This window comes from Diceros bicornis (genome assembly GCF_020826845.1).
Source record: "Diceros bicornis minor isolate mBicDic1 chromosome 16 unlocalized genomic scaffold, mDicBic1.mat.cur SUPER_16_unloc_1, whole genome shotgun sequence".
NCBI classification, from domain to species: Eukaryota; Metazoa; Chordata; class Mammalia; order Perissodactyla; family Rhinocerotidae; genus Diceros; species Diceros bicornis.
Genome location: NW_026690870.1, coordinates 131,437 through 148,259, shown reverse-complemented (window position 1 = coordinate 148,259; position 16,823 = coordinate 131,437).

The following is a 16,823-nucleotide window of genomic DNA, read 5'->3' as shown; positions in this document are numbered from 1 at the left end:
GGCCTCCCGCGTGCCCTCCATGGCGGGTTTCTCCCCGGAGCCGTGGCCTGGGCACTAGGAAGGCCGGGCCTCCCCGACTCCCGGGAGGAGGGGCTAGCCCACTTGCGCCCTGGCCCCCAAACCCTCTGGTGCCATCTGCCTGTCTCGGCACTTCTGACTCCACAGAGCCTTTCCTACATCTGGGCTGCCTGCCGTGGCAAAGTGCAGGCGTGCGGTGAGGCCATGGCTTTGTCTTTCCAGGAAAAAATGAGCCCCTGGCCGAAGCAGCAGGCCCAGGCAGAGCCTTGAGCTTGAAGCCCAGTAGGTCTGTGGCCCTCAGGGCCAGAGCCATGCTTTCAAGGCAGGGAAGCGGCCTGCAAGCTGAGTGGGAGTGGGGGAGGGGAGGGAGACAGCCGAAGCCGAGTCCAGAAGGGCGGCGATGGAAGAGCTGCAGCTGGGTCAGAGCCTGGAGGGAGGGCGGGGCCTTCACTGAGGACCCCCACGCCCCCCGAGGCCAGCCCTAGGCCCCGGCGGTCGCGCATGCGCCCTTGGCCTGTGCGGTGTGTGGGGGCTTGAACCCAAGCCCGCAGGGCTCCCGGAGCGGCCAGAGAAAGAAGGGCCCATGGAGAGGTAGGCGAGGTGGGCAGGGGGCGCCACCTTACTCTCCTCAGCTCCCTGAGGGAGAGAGACAGAGACAGAGACAGAGAGAGAGATCCCTGACCTCTGAGTCTCTGCCTCCACAGCTGGCTGGTGCCAACTCACGCGCCATCCCACTTCCAGCCATCACCCCCACGCCTGCCCCGGGGCCAGCCCCACCACAGAGAGGCCGGTTGGTTCCTGCTCACCTCTGTGCCGTCCCTTCCCGACCTGACCCCAGTGCAGGGGATAAGCTTCAGACAAGTCTTTCCATGTCCCTCTGCATGACAATAGACTTCCTCCCCTCTCCCATTCCACAGGCCCACCCACCCGGGACATCCACCTTGGTCATTAGCTCAGGAGAGGATGCAAGATGAGAATCTCTGCTATTGTGTGGGGAGACTCAGTTTCCCGGGTTTCCCCCATGGACACATGTTCTTCAGCTGGGTCTGATTTTCTCCAGACAAGCTGTCTTGGGAAGGATTTGGCCAGCCCTAAGAACCTGAAGGGAAAGGGCGGAGTGGGGTTCTCTCTCTGCCCCCGACAGCCCCGAGCTGGGTCGGTCCCTCAGACCTGGCCAGGGGCAGCCCATCCCCCGGCGCCCTTCCCCGGGGCATCCAAGGGCAGGCTCGGCGCCAGCCCCACCCCGCTCGCCACTGCCCGACCATCGTCCTCCCTCGGGGGGCCTGGGCAGGACAGGGACCCGGCTGTGGGAGGCCTCCAGATCTCAGGCCTGGCACACCGTTTACCAGGCTGCTTCCTCCTCTGACGGGGGCCCAGCACACGCCCCAGGAGACTTGGCAGCCGCCCCCAGGGCTCTATCCTCTGCAACTCGTCCCCTTGGAAGGGGCCTGGCCCAGGTGCCAGGTTCGGCTGGTCGGCCAGCCTCCTTTGGAGAAAGCAGGCAAGCCGAGCCAGGCTTGCAGTGGCCCTGGCGTGACACCTGCCACCTCAGGCAGAGGGCCTCCCGCGTGCCCTCCATGGCGGGTTTCTCCCCGGAGCCGTGGCCTGGGCACTAGGAAGGCCGGGCCTCCCCGACTCCCGGGAGGAGGGGCTAGCCCACTTGCGCCCTGGCCCCCAAACCCTCTGGTGCCATCTGCCTGTCTCGGCACTTCTGACTCCACAGAGCCTTTCCTACATCTGGGCTGCCTGCCGTGGCAAAGTGCAGGCGTGGGGTGAGGCCATGGCTTTGTCTTTCCAGGAAAAAATGAGCCCCTGGCCGAAGCAGCAGGCCCAGGCAGAGCCTTGAGCTTGAAGCCCAGTAGGTCTGTGGCCCTCAGGGCCAGAGCCATGCTTTCAAGGCAGGGAAGCGGCCTGCAAGCTGAGTGGGAGTGGGGGAGGGGAGGGAGACAGCTGAAGCCGAGTCCAGAAGGGCGGCGATGGAAGAGCTGCAGCTGGGTCAGAGCCTGGAGGGAGGGCGGGGCCTTCACTGAGGACCCCCCCGCCCCCCGAGGCCAGCCCTAGGCCCCGGCGGTCGCGCATGCGCCCTTGGCCTGTGCGGTGTGTGGGGGCTTGAACCCAAGCCCGCAGGGCTCCCGGAGCGGCCAGAGAAAGAAGGGCCCATGGAGAGGTAGGCGAGGTGGGCAGGGGGCGCCACCTTACTCTCCTCAGCTCCCTGAGGGAGAGAGACAGAGACAGAGACAGAGAGAGAGATCCCTGACCTCTGAGTCTCTGCCTCCACCGCTGGCTGGTGCCAACTCACGCACCATCCCTCTTCCAGCCATCACCCCCACGCCTGCCCCGGGGCCAGCCCCACCACAGAGAGGCCGGTTGGTTCCTGCTCACCTCTGTGCCATCCCTTCCTGACCTGACCCCAGTGCAGGGGATAAGCTTCAGACAAGTCTTTCCATGTCCCTCTGCATGACAATAGACTTCCTCCCCTCTCCCATTCCACAGGCCCACCCACCCGGGACATCCACCTTTGTCATTAGCTCAGGAGAGGATGCAAGATGAGAATCTCTGCTATTGTGTGGGGAGACTCAGTTTCCCGGGTTTCCCCCATGGACACATGTTCTTCAGCTGGGTCTGATTTTCTCCAGACAAGCTGTCTTGGGAAGGATTTGGCCAGCCCTAAGAACCTGAAGGGAAAGGGCGGAGGGGGGTTCTCTCTCTGCCCCCGACAGCCCCGAGCTGGGTCGGTCCCTCAGACCTGGCCAGGGGCAGCCCATCCCCCGGCGCCCTTCCCCGGGGCATCCAAGGGCAGGCTCGGCGCCAGCCCCACCCCGCTCGCCACTGCCCGACCATCGTCCTCCCTCGGGGGGCCTGGGCAGGACAGGGACCCGGGTGTGGGAGGCCTCCAGATCTCAGGCCTGGCACACCGTTTACCAGGCTGCTTCCTCCTCTGACGGGGGCCCAGCACACGCCCCAGGAGACTTGGCAGCCGCCCCCAGGGCTCTATCCTCTGCAACTCGTCCCCTTGGAAGGGGCCTGGCCCAGCTGCCAGGTTCGGCTGGTCGGCCAGCCTCCTTTGGAGAAAGCAGGCAAGCCGAGCCAGGCTTGCAGTGGCCCTGGCGTGACACCTGCCACCTCAGGCAGAGGGCCTCCCGCGTGCCCTCCATGGCGGGTTTCTCCCCGGAGCCGTGGCCTGGGCACTAGGAAGGCCGGGCCTCCCCGACTCCCGGGAGGAGGGGCTAGCCCACTTGCGCCCTGGCCCCCAAACCCTCTGGTGCCATCTGCCTGTCTCGGCACTTCTGACTCCACAGAGCCTTTCCTACATCTGGGCTGCCTGCCGTGGCAAAGTGCAGGCGTGGGGTGAGGCCATGGCTTTGTCTTTCCAGGAAAAAATGAGCCCCTGGCCGAAGCAGCAGGCCCAGGCAGAGCCTTGAGCTTGAAGCCCAGTAGGTCTGTGGCCCTCAGGGCCAGAGCCATGCTTTCAAGGCAGGGAAGCGGCCTGCAAGCTGAGTGGGAGTGGGGGAGGGGAGGGAGACAGCTGAAGCCGAGTCCAGAAGGGCGGCGATGGAAGAGCTGCAGCTGGGTCAGAGCCTGGAGGGAGGGCGGGGCCTTCACTGAGGACCCCCCCGCCCCCCGAGGCCAGCCCTAGGCCCCGGCGGTCGCGCATGCGCCCTTGGCCTGTGCGGTGTGTGGGGGCTTGAACCCAAGCCCGCAGGGCACCCGGAGCGGCCAGAGAAAGAAGGGCCCATGGAGAGGTAGGCGAGGTGGGCAGGGGGCGCCACCTTACTCTCCTCAGCTCCCTGAGGGAGAGAGACAGAGACAGAGACAGAGAGAGAGATCCCTGACCTCTGAGTCTCTGCCTCCACCGCTGGCTGGTGCCAACTCACGCGCCATCCCTCTTCCAGCCATCACCCCCACGCCTGCCCCGGGTCCAGCCCCACCACAGAGAGGCCGGTTGGTTCCTGCTCACCTCTGTGCCGTCCCTTCCCGACCTGACCCCAGTGCAGGGGATAAGCTTCAGACAAGTCTTTCCATGTCCCTCTGCATGACAATAGACTTCCTCCCCTCTCCCATTCCACAGGCCCACCCACCCGGGACATCCACCTTGGTCATTAGCTCAGGAGAGGATGCAAGATGAGAATCTCTGCTATTGTGTGGGGAGACTCAGTTTCCCGGGTTTCCCCCATGGACACATGTTCTTCAGCTGGGTCCGATTTTCTCCAGACAAGCTGTCTTGGGAAGGATTTGGCCAGCCCTAAGAACCTGAAGGGAAAGGGCGGAGGGGGGTTCTCTCTCTGCCCCCGACAGCCCCGAGCTGGGTCGGTCCCTCAGACCTGGCCAGGGGCAGCCCATCCCCCGGCGCCCTTCCCCGGGGCATCCAAGGGCAGGCTCGGCGCCAGCCCCACCCCGCTCGCCACTGCCCGACCATCGTCCTCCCTCGGGGGGCCTGGGCAGGACAGGGACCCGGCTGTGGGAGGCCTCCAGATCTCAGGCCTGGCACACCGTTTACCAGGCTGCTTCCTCCTCTGACAGGGGCCCAGCACACGCCCCAGGAGACTTGGCAGCCGCCCCCAGGGCTCTATCCTCTGCAACTCGTCCCCTTGGAAGGGGCCTGGCCCAGGTGCCAGGTTCGGCTGGTCGGCCAGCCTCCTTTGGAGAAAGCAGGCAAGCCGAGCCAGGCTTGCAGTGGCCCTGGCGTGACACCTGCCACCTCAGGCAGAGGGCCTCCCGCGTGCCCTCCATGGCGGGTTTCTCCCCGGAGCCGTGGCCTGGGCACTAGGAAGGCCGGGCCTCCCCGACTCCCGGGAGGAGGGGCTAGCCCACTTGCGCCCTGGCCCCCAAACCCTCTGGTGCCATCTGCCTGTCTCGGCACTTCTGACTCCACAGAGCCTTTCCTACATCTGGGCTGCCTGCCGTGGCAAAGTGCAGGCGTGGGGTGAGGCCATGGCTTTGTCTTTCCAGGAAAAAATGGGCCCCTGGCCGAAGCAGCAGGCCCAGGCAGAGCCTTGAGCTTGAAGCCCAGTAGGTCTGTGGCCCTCAGGGCCAGAGCCATGCTTTCAAGGCAGGGAAGCGGCCTGCAAGCTGAGTGGGAGTGGGGGAGGGGAGGGAGACAGCTGAAGCCGAGTCCAGAAGGGCGGCGATGGAAGAGCTGCAGCTGGGTCAGAGCCTGGAGGGAGGGCGGGGACTTCACTGAGGACCCCCACGCCCCCCGAGGCCAGCCCTAGGCCCCGGCGGTCGCGCATGCGCCCTTGGCCTGTGCGGTGTGTGGGGGCTTGAACCCAAGCCCGCAGGGCTCCCGGAGCGGCCAGAGAAAGAAGGGCCCATGGAGAGGTAGGCGAGGTGGGCAGGGGGCGCCACCTTACTCTCCTCAGCTCCCTGAGGGAGAGAGACAGAGACAGAGACAGAGAGAGAGATCCCTGACCTCTGAGTCTCTGCCTCCACCGCTGGCTGGTGCCAACTCACGCACCATCCCTCTTCCAGCCATCACCCCCACGCCTGCCCCGGGGCCAGCCCCACCACAGAGAGGCCGGTTGGTTCCTGCTCACCTCTGTGCCGTCCCTTCCTGACCTGACCCCAGTGCAGGGGATAAGCTTCAGACAAGTCTTTCCATGTCCCTCTGCATGACAATAGACTTCCTCCCCTCTCCCATTCCACAGGCCCACCCACCCGGGACATCCACCTTTGTCATTAGCTCAGGAGAGGATGCAAGATGAGAATCTCTGCTATTGTGTGGGGAGACTCAGTTTCCCGGGTTTCCCCCATGGACACATGTTCTTCAGCTGGGTCTGATTTTCTCCAGACAAGCTGTCTTGGGAAGGATTTGGCCAGCCCTAAGAACCTGAAGGGAAAGGGCGGAGGGGGGTTCTCTCTCTGCCCCCGACAGCCCCGAGCTGGGTCGGTCCCTCAGACCTGGCCAGGGGCAGCCCATCCCCCGGCGCCCTTCCCCGGGGCATCCAAGGGCAGGCTCGGCGCCAGCCCCACCCCGCTCGCCACTGCCCGACCATCGTCCTCCCTCGGGGGGCCTGGGCAGGACAGGGACCCGGGTGTGGGAGGCCTCCAGATCTCAGGCCTGGCACACCGTTTACCAGGCTGCTTACTCCTCTGACGGGGGCCCAGCACACGCCCCAGGAGACTTGGCAGCCGCCCCCAGGGCTCTATCCTCTGCAACTCGTCCCCTTGGAAGGGGCCTGGCCCAGGTGCCAGGTTCGGCTGGTCGGCCAGCCTCCTTTGGAGAAAGCAGGCAAGCCGAGCCAGGCTTGCAGTGGCCCTGGCGTGACACCTGCCACCTCAGGCAGAGGGCCTCCCGCGTGCCCTCCATGGCGGGTTTCTCCCCGGAGCCGTGGCCTGGGCACTAGGAAGGCCGGGCCTCCCCGACTCCCGGGAGGAGGGGCTAGCCCACTTGCGCCCTGGCCCCCAAACCCTCTGGTGCCATCTGCCTGTCTCGGCACTTCTGACTCCACAGAGCCTTTCCTACATCTGGGCTGCCTGCCGTGGCAAAGTGCAGGCGTGGGGTGAGGCCATGGCTTTGTCTTTCCAGGAAAAAATGAGCCCCTGGCCGAAGCAGCAGGCCCAGGCAGAGCCTTGAGCTTGAAGCCCAGTAGGTCTGTGGCCCTCAGGGCCAGAGCCATGCTTTCAAGGCAGGGAAGCGGCCTGCAAGCTGAGTGGGAGTGGGGGAGGGGAGGGAGACAGCTGAAGCCGAGTCCAGAAGGGCGGCGATGGAAGAGCTGCAGCTGGGTCAGAGCCTGGAGGGAGGGCGGGGCCTTCACTGAGGACCCCCCCGCCCCCCGAGGCCAGCCCTAGGCCCCGGCGGTCGCGCATGCGCCCTTGGCCTGTGCGGTGTGTGGGGGCTTGAACCCAAGCCCGCAGGGCACCCGGAGCGGCCAGAGAAAGAAGGGCCCATGGAGAGGTAGGCGAGGTGGGCAGGGGGCGCCACCTTACTCTCCTCAGCTCCCTGAGGGAGAGAGACAGAGACAGAGACAGAGAGAGAGATCCCTGACCTCTGAGTCTCTGCCTCCACCGCTGGCTGGTGCCAACTCACGCGCCATCCCTCTTCCAGCCATCACCCCCACGCCTGCCCCGGGTCCAGCCCCACCACAGAGAGGCCGGTTGGTTCCTGCTCACCTCTGTGCCGTCCCTTCCCGACCTGACCCCAGTGCAGGGTATAAGCTTCAGACAAGTCTTTCCATGTCCCTCTGCATGACAATAGACTTCCTCCCCTCTCCCATTCCACAGGCCCACCCACCCGGGACATCCACCTTGGTCATTAGCTCAGGAGAGGATGCAAGATGAGAATCTCTGCTATTGTGTGGGGAGACTCAGTTTCCCGGGTTTCCCCCATGGACACATGTTCTTCAGCTGGGTCCGATTTTCTCCAGACAAGCTGTCTTGGGAAGGATTTGGCCAGCCCTAAGAACCTGAAGGGAAAGGGCGGAGGGGGGTTCTCTCTCTGCCCCCGACAGCCCCGAGCTGGGTCGGTCCCTCAGACCTGGCCAGGGGCAGCCCATCCCCCGGCGCCCTTCCCCGGGGCATCCAAGGGCAGGCTCGGCGCCAGCCCCACCCCGCTCGCCACTGCCCGACCATCGTCCTCCCTCGGGGGGCCTGGGCAGGACAGGGACCCGGCTGTGGGAGGCCTCCAGATCTCAGGCCTGGCACACCGTTTACCAGGCTGCTTCCTCCTCTGACAGGGGCCCAGCACACGCCCCAGGAGACTTGGCAGCCGCCCCCAGGGCTCTATCCTCTGCAACTCGTCCCCTTGGAAGGGGCCTGGCCCAGGTGCCAGGTTCGGCTGGTCGGCCAGCCTCCTTTGGAGAAAGCAGGCAAGCCGAGCCAGGCTTGCAGTGGCCCTGGCGTGACACCTGCCACCTCAGGCAGAGGGCCTCCCGCGTGCCCTCCATGGCGGGTTTCTCCCCGGAGCCGTGGCCTGGGCACTAGGAAGGCCGGGCCTCCCCGACTCCCGGGAGGAGGGGCTAGCCCACTTGCGCCCTGGCCCCCAAACCCTCTGGTGCCATCTGCCTGTCTCGGCACTTCTGACTCCACAGAGCCTTTCCTACATCTGGGCTGCCTGCCGTGGCAAAGTGCAGGCGTGGGGTGAGGCCATGGCTTTGTCTTTCCAGGAAAAAATGGGCCCCTGGCCAAAGCAGCAGGCCCAGGCAGAGCCTTGAGCTTGAAGCCCAGTAGGTCTGTGGCCCTCAGGGCCAGAGCCATGCTTTCAAGGCAGGGAAGCGGCCTGCAAGCTGAGTGGGAGTGGGGGAGGGGAGGGAGACAGCTGAAGCCGAGTCCAGAAGGGCGGCGATGGAAGAGCTGCAGCTGGGTCAGAGCCTGGAGGGAGGGCGGGGACTTCACTGAGGACCCCCACGCCCCCCGAGGCCAGCCCTAGGCCCCGGCGGTCGCGCATGCGCCCTTGGCCTGTGCGGTGTGTGGGGGCTTGAACCCAAGCCCGCAGGGCTCCCGGAGCGGCCAGAGAAAGAAGGGCCCATGGAGAGGTAGGCGAGGTGGGCAGGGGGCGCCACCTTACTCTCCTCAGCTCCCTGAGGGAGAGAGACAGAGACAGAGACAGAGAGAGAGATCCCTGACCTCTGAGTCTCTGCCTCCACCGCTGGCTGGTGCCAACTCACGCACCATCCCTCTTCCAGCCATCACCCCCACGCCTGCCCCGGGGCCAGCCCCACCACAGAGAGGCCGGTTGGTTCCTGCTCACCTCTGTGCCGTCCCTTCCTGACCTGACCCCAGTGCAGGGGATAAGCTTCAGACAAGTCTTTCCATGTCCCTCTGCATGACAATAGACTTCCTCCCCTCTCCCATTCCACAGGCCCACCCACCCGGGACATCCACCTTTGTCATTAGCTCAGGAGAGGATGCAAGATGAGAATCTCTGCTATTGTGTGGGGAGACTCAGTTTCCCGGGTTTCCCCCATGGACACATGTTCTTCAGCTGGGTCTGATTTTCTCCAGACAAGCTGTCTTGGGAAGGATTTGGCCAGCCCTAAGAACCTGAAGGGAAAGGGCGGAGGGGGGTTCTCTCTCTGCCCCCGACAGCCCCGAGCTGGGTCGGTCCCTCAGACCTGGCCAGGGGCAGCCCATCCCCCGGCGCCCTTCCCCGGGGCATCCAAGGGCAGGCTCGGCGCCAGCCCCACCCCGCTCGCCACTGCCCGACCATCGTCCTCCCTCGGGGGGCCTGGGCAGGACAGGGACCCGGGTGTGGGAGGCCTCCAGATCTCAGGCCTGGCACACCGTTTACCAGGCTGCTTACTCCTCTGACGGGGGCCCAGCACACGCCCCAGGAGACTTGGCAGCCGCCCCCAGGGCTCTATCCTCTGCAACTCGTCCCCTTGGAAGGGGCCTGGCCCAGCTGCCAGGTTCGGCTGGTCGGCCAGCCTCCTTTGGAGAAAGCAGGCAAGCCGAGCCAGGCTTGCAGTGGCCCTGGCGTGACACCTGCCACCTCAGGCAGAGGGCCTCCCGCGTGCCCTCCATGGCGGGTTTCTCCCCGGAGCCGTGGCCTGGGCACTAGGAAGGCCGGGCCTCCCCGACTCCCGGGAGGAGGGGCTAGCCCACTTGCGCCCTGGCCCCCAAACCCTCTGGTGCCATCTGCCTGTCTCGGCACTTCTGACTCCACAGAGCCTTTCCTACATCTGGGCTGCCTGCCGTGGCAAAGTGCAGGCGTGGGGTGAGGCCATGGCTTTGTCTTTCCAGGAAAAAATGAGCCCCTGGCCGAAGCAGCAGGCCCAGGCAGAGCCTTGAGCTTGAAGCCCAGTAGGTCTGTGGCCCTCAGGGCCAGAGCCATGCTTTCAAGGCAGGGAAGCGGCCTGCAAGCTGAGTGGGAGTGGGGGAGGGGAGGGAGACAGCTGAAGCCGAGTCCAGAAGGGCGGCGATGGAAGAGCTGCAGCTGGGTCAGAGCCTGGAGGGAGGGCGGGGCCTTCACTGAGGACCCCCCCCGCCCCCCGAGGCCAGCCCTAGGCCCCGGCGGTCGCGCATGCGCCCTTGGCCTGTGCGGTGTGTGGGGGCTTGAACCCAAGCCCGCAGGGCACCCGGAGCGGCCAGAGAAAGAAGGGCCCATGGAGAGGTAGGCGAGGTGGGCAGGGGGCGCCACCTTACTCTCCTCAGCTCCCTGAGGGAGAGAGACAGAGACAGAGACAGAGAGAGAGATCCCTGACCTCTGAGTCTCTGCCTCCACCGCTGGCTGGTGCCAACTCACGCGCCATCCCTCTTCCAGCCATCACCCCCACGCCTGCCCCGGGGCCAGCCCCACCACAGAGAGGCCGGTTGGTTCCTGCTCACCTCTGTGCCGTCCCTTCCCGACCTGACCCCAGTGCAGGGGATAAGCTTCAGACAAGTCTTTCCATGTCCCTCTGCATGACAATAGACTTCCTCCCCTCTCCCATTCCACAGGCCCACCCACCTGGGACATCCACCTTGGTCATTAGCTCAGGAGAGGATGCAAGATGAGAATCTCTGCTATTGTGTGGGGAGACTCAGTTTCCCGGGTTTCCCCCATGGACACATGTTCTTCAGCTGGGTCCGATTTTCTCCAGACAAGCTGTCTTGGGAAGGATTTGGCCAGCCCTAAGAACCTGAAGGGAAAGGGCGGAGGGGGGTTCTCTCTCTGCCCCCGACAGCCCCGAGCTGGGTCGGTCCCTCAGACCTGGCCAGGGGCAGCCCATCCCCCGGCGCCCTTCCCCGGGGCATCCAAGGGCAGGCTCGGCGCCAGCCCCACCCCGCTCGCCACTGCCCGACCATCGTCCTCCCTCGGGGGGCCTGGGCAGGACAGGGACCCGGCTGTGGGAGGCCTCCAGATCTCAGGCCTGGCACACCGTTTACCAGGCTGCTTCCTCCTCTGACGGGGGCCCAGCACACGCCCCAGGAGACTTGGCAGCCGCCCCCTGGGCTCTATCCTCTGGAACTCGTCCCCTTGGAAGGGGCCTGGCCCAGGTGCCAGGTTCGGCTGGTCGGCCAGCCTCCTTTGGAGAAAGCAGGCAAGCCGAGCCAGGCTTGCAGTGGCCCTGGCGTGACACCTGCCACCTCAGGCAGAGGGCCTCCCGCGTGCCCTCCATGGCGGGTTTCTCCCCGGAGCCGTGGCCTGGGCACTAGGAAGGCCGGGCCTCCCCGACTCCCGGGAGGAGGGGCTAGCCCACTTGCGCCCTGGCCCCCAAACCCTCTGGTGCCATCTGCCTGTCTCGGCACTTCTGACTCCACAGAGCCTTTCCTACATCTGGGCTGCCTGCCGTGGCAAAGTGCAGGCGTGGGGTGAGGCCATGGCTTTGTCTTTCCAGGAAAAAATGAGCCCCTGGCCGAAGCAGCAGGCCCAGGCAGAGCCTTGAGCTTGAAGCCCAGTAGGTCTGTGGCCCTCAGGGCCAGAGCCATGCTTTCAAGGCAGGGAAGCGGCCTGCAAGCTGAGTGGGAGTGGGGGAGGGGAGGGAGACAGCTGAAGCCGAGTCCAGAAGGGCGGCGATGGAAGAGCTGCAGCTGGGTCAGAGCCTGGAGGGAGGGCGGGGCCTTCACTGAGGACCCCCCCGCCCCCCGAGGCCAGCCCTAGGCCCCGGCGGTCGCGCATGCGCCCTTGGCCTGTGCGGTGTGTGGGGGCTTGAACCCAAGCCCGCAGGGCTCCCGGAGCGGCCAGAGAAAGAAGGGCCCATGGAGAGGTAGGCGAGGTGGGCAGGGGGCGCCACCTTACTCTCCTCAGCTCCCTGAGGGAGAGAGACAGAGACAGAGACAGAGAGAGAGATCCCTGACCTCTGAGTCTCTGCCTCCACCGCTGGCTGGTGCCAACTCACGCGCCATCCCTCTTCCAGCCATCACCCCCACGCCTGCCCCGGGTCCAGCCCCACCACAGAGAGGCCGGTTGGTTCCTGCTCACCTCTGTGCCGTCCCTTCCCGACCTGACCCCAGTGCAGGGGATAAGCTTCAGACAAGTCTTTCCATGTCCCTCTGCATGACAATAGACTTCCTCCCCTCTCCCATTCCACAGGCCCACCCACCCGGGACATCCACCTTGGTCATTAGCTCAGGAGAGGATGCAAGATGAGAATCTCTGCTATTGTGTGGGGAGACTCAGTTTCCCGGGTTTCCCCCATGGACACATGTTCTTCAGCTGGGTCCGATTTTCTCCAGACAAGCTGTCTTGGGAAGGATTTGGCCAGCCCTAAGAACCTGAAGGGAAAGGGCGGAGGGGGGTTCTCTCTCTGCCCCCGACAGCCCCGAGCTGGGTCGGTCCCTCAGACCTGGCCAGGGGCAGCCCATCCCCCGGCGCCCTTCCCCGGGGCATCCAAGGGCAGGCTCGGCGCCAGCCCCACCCCGCTCGCCACTGCCCGACCATCGTCCTCCCTCGGGGGGCCTGGGCAGGACAGGGACCCGGCTGTGGGAGGCCTCCAGATCTCAGGCCTGGCACACCGTTTACCAGGCTGCTTCCTCCTCTGACGGGGGCCCAGCACACGCCCCAGGAGACTTGGCAGCCGCCCCCAGGGCTCTATCCTCTGGAACTCGTCCCCTTGGAAGGGGCCTGGCCCAGGTGCCAGGTTCGGCTGGTCGGCCAGCCTCCTTTGGAGAAAGCAGGCAAGCCGAGCCAGGCTTGCAGTGGCCCTGGCGTGACACCTGCCACCTCAGGCAGAGGGCCTCCCGCGTGCCCTCCATGGCGGGTTTCTCCCCGGAGCCGTGGCCTGGGCACTAGGAAGGCCGGGCCTCCCCGACTCCCGGGAGGAGGGGCTAGCCCACTTGCGCCCTGGCCCCCAAACCCTCTGGTGCCATCTGCCTGTCTCGGCACTTCTGACTCCACAGAGCCTTTCCTACATCTGGGCTGCCTGCCGTGGCAAAGTGCAGGCGTGGGGTGAGGCCATGGCTTTGTCTTTCCAGGAAAAAATGAGCCCCTGGCCGAAGCAGCAGGCCCAGGCAGAGCCTTGAGCTTGAAGCCCAGTAGGTCTGTGGCCCTCAGGGCCAGAGCCATGCTTTCAAGGCAGGGAAGCGGCCTGCAAGCTGAGTGGGAGTGGGGGAGGGGAGGGAGACAGCTGAAGCCGAGTCCAGAAGGGCGGCGATGGAAGAGCTGCAGCTGGGTCAGAGCCTGGAGGGAGGGCGGGGCCTTCACTGAGGACCCCCCCGCCCCCCGAGGCCAGCCCTAGGCCCCGGCGGTCGCGCATGCGCCCTTGGCCTGTGCGGTGTGTGGGGGCTTGAACCCAAGCCCGCAGGGCACCCGGAGCGGCCAGAGAAAGAAGGGCCCATGGAGAGGTAGGCGAGGTGGGCAGGGGGCGCCACCTTACTCTCCTCAGCTCCCTGAGGGAGAGAGACAGAGACAGAGACAGAGAGAGAGATCCCTGACCTCTGAGTCTCTGCCTCCACCGCTGGCTGGTGCCAACTCACGCGCCATCCCTCTTCCAGCCATCACCCCCCACGCCTGCCCCGGGGCCAGCCCCACCACAGAGAGGCCGGTTGGTTCCTGCTCACCTCTGTGCCGTCCCTTCCCGACCTGACCCCAGTGCAGGGGATAAGCTTCAGACAAGTCTTTCCATGTCCCTCTGCATGACAATAGACTTCCTCCCCTCTCCCATTCCACAGGCCCACCCACCTGGGACATCCACCTTGGTCATTAGCTCAGGAGAGGATGCAAGATGAGAATCTCTGCTATTGTGTGGGGAGACTCAGTTTCCCGGGTTTCCCCCATGGACACATGTTCTTCAGCTGGGTCCGATTTTCTCCAGACAAGCTGTCTTGGGAAGGATTTGGCCAGCCCTAAGAACCTGAAGGGAAAGGGCGGAGGGGGGTTCTCTCTCTGCCCCCGACAGCCCCGAGCTGGGTCGGTCCCTCAGACCTGGCCAGGGGCAGCCCATCCCCCGGCGCCCTTCCACGGGGCATCCAAGGGCAGGCTCGGCGCCAGCCCCACCACGCTCGCCACTGCCCGACCATCCTCCTCCCTCGGGGGGCCTGGGCAGGACAGGGACCCGGCTGTGGGAGGCCTCCAGATCTCAGGCCTGGCACACCGTTTACCAGGCTGCTTCCTCCTCTGACGGGGGCCCAGCACACGCCCCAGGAGACTTGGCAGCCGCCCCCTGGGCTCTATCCTCTGGAACTCGTCCCCTTGGAAGGGGCCTGGCCCAGGTGCCAGGTTCGGCTGGTCGGCCAGCCTCCTTTGGAGAAAGCAGGCAAGCCGAGCCAGGCTTGCAGTGGCCCTGGCGTGACACCTGCCACCTCAGGCAGAGGGCCTCCCGCGTGCCCTCCATGGCGGGTTTCTCCCCGGAGCCGTGGCCTGGGCACTAGGAAGGCCGGGCCTCCCCGACTCCCGGGAGGAGGGGCTAGCCCACTTGCGCCCTGGCCCCCAAACCCTCTGGTGCCATCTGCCTGTCTCGGCACTTCTGACTCCACAGAGCCTTTCCTACATCTGGGCTGCCTGCCGTGGCAAAGTGCAGGCGTGGGGTGAGGCCATGGCTTTGTCTTTCCAGGAAAAAATGAGCCCCTGGCCGAAGCAGCAGGCCCAGGCAGAGCCTTGAGCTTGAAGCCCAGTAGGTCTGTGGCCCTCAGGGCCAGAGCCATGCTTTCAAGGCAGGGAAGCGGCCTGCAAGCTGAGTGGGAGTGGGGGAGGGGAGGGAGACAGCTGAAGCCGAGTCCAGAAGGGCGGCGATGGAAGAGCTGCAGCTGGGTCAGAGCCTGGAGGGAGGGCGGGGCCTTCACTGAGGACCCCCCCGCCCCCCGAGGCCAGCCCTAGGCCCCGGCGGTCGCGCATGCGCCCTTGGCCTGTGCGGTGTGTGGGGGCTTGAACCCAAGCCCGCAGGGCTCCCGGAGCGGCCAGAGAAAGAAGGGCCCATGGAGAGGTAGGCGAGGTGGGCAGGGGGCGCCACCTTACTCTCCTCAGCTCCCTGAGGGAGAGAGACAGAGACAGAGACAGAGAGAGAGATCCCTGACCTCTGAGTCTCTGCCTCCACCGCTGGCTGGTGCCAACTCACGCGCCATCCCTCTTCCAGCCATCACCCCCACGCCTGCCCCGGGTCCAGCCCCACCACAGAGAGGCCGGTTGGTTCCTGCTCACCTCTGTGCCGTCCCTTCCCGACCTGACCCCAGTGCAGGGGATAAGCTTCAGACAAGTCTTTCCATGTCCCTCTGCATGACAATAGACTTCCTCCCCTCTCCCATTCCACAGGCCCACCCACCCGGGACATCCACCTTGGTCATTAGCTCAGGAGAGGATGCAAGATGAGAATCTCTGCTATTGTGTGGGGAGACTCAGTTTCCCGGGTTTCCCCCATGGACACATGTTCTTCAGCTGGGTCCGATTTTCTCCAGACAAGCTGTCTTGGGAAGGATTTGGCCAGCCCTAAGAACCTGAAGGGAAAGGGCGGAGGGGGGTTCTCTCTCTGCCCCCGACAGCCCCGAGCTGGGTCGGTCCCTCAGACCTGGCCAGGGGCAGCCCATCCCCCGGCGCCCTTCCCCGGGGCATCCAAGGGCAGGCTCGGCGCCAGCCCCACCCCGCTCGCCACTGCCCGACCATCGTCCTCCCTCGGGGGGCCTGGGCAGGACAGGGACCCGGCTGTGGGAGGCCTCCAGATCTCAGGCCTGGCACACCGTTTACCAGGCTGCTTCCTCCTCTGACGGGGGCCCAGCACACGCCCCAGGAGACTTGGCAGCCGCCCCCAGGGCTCTATCCTCTGGAACTCGTCCCCTTGGAAGGGGCCTGGCCCAGGTGCCAGGTTCGGCTGGTCGGCCAGCCTCCTTTGGAGAAAGCAGGCAAGCCGAGCCAGGCTTGCAGTGGCCCTGGCGTGACACCTGCCACCTCAGGCAGAGGGCCTCCCGCGTGCCCTCCATGGCGGGTTTCTCCCCGGAGCCGTGGCCTGGGCACTAGGAAGGCCGGGCCTCCCCGACTCCCGGGAGGAGGGGCTAGCCCACTTGCGCCCTGGCCCCCAAACCCTCTGGTGCCATCTGCCTGTCTCGGCACTTCTGACTCCACAGAGCCTTTCCTACATCTGGGCTGCCTGCCGTGGCAAAGTGCAGGCGTGGGGTGAGGCCATGGCTTTGTCTTTCCAGGAAAAAATGAGCCCCTGGCCGAAGCAGCAGGCCCAGGCAGAGCCTTGAGCTTGAAGCCCAGTAGGTCTGTGGCCCTCAGGGCCAGAGCCATGCTTTCAAGGCAGGGAAGCGGCCTGCAAGCTGAGTGGGAGTGGGGGAGGGGAGGGAGACAGCTGAAGCCGAGTCCAGAAGGGCGGCGATGGAAGAGCTGCAGCTGGGTCAGAGCCTGGAGGGAGGGCGGGGCCTTCACTGAGGACCCCCCCGCCCCCCGAGGCCAGCCCTAGGCCCCGGCGGTCGCGCATGCGCCCTTGGCCTGTGCGGTGTGTGGGGGCTTGAACCCAAGCCCGCAGGGCACCCGGAGCGGCCAGAGAAAGAAGGGCCCATGGAGAGGTAGGCGAGGTGGGCAGGGGGCGCCACCTTACTCTCCTCAGCTCCCTGAGGGAGAGAGACAGAGACAGAGACAGAGAGAGAGATCCCTGACCTCTGAGTCTCTGCCTCCACCGCTGGCTGGTGCCAACTCACGCGCCATCCCTCTTCCAGCCATCACCCCCACGCCTGCCCCGGGTCCAGCCCCACCACAGAGAGGCCGGTTGGTTCCTGCTCACCTCTGTGCCGTCCCTTCCCGACCTGACCCCAGTGCAGGGGATAAGCTTCAGACAAGTCTTTCCATGTCCCTCTGCATGACAATAGACTTCCTCCCCTCTCCCATTCCACAGGCCCACCCACCTGGGACATCCACCTTGGTCATTAGCTCAGGAGAGGATGCAAGATGAGAATCTCTGCTATTGTGTGGGGAGACTCAGTTTCCCGGGTTTCCCCCATGGACACATGTTCTTCAGCTG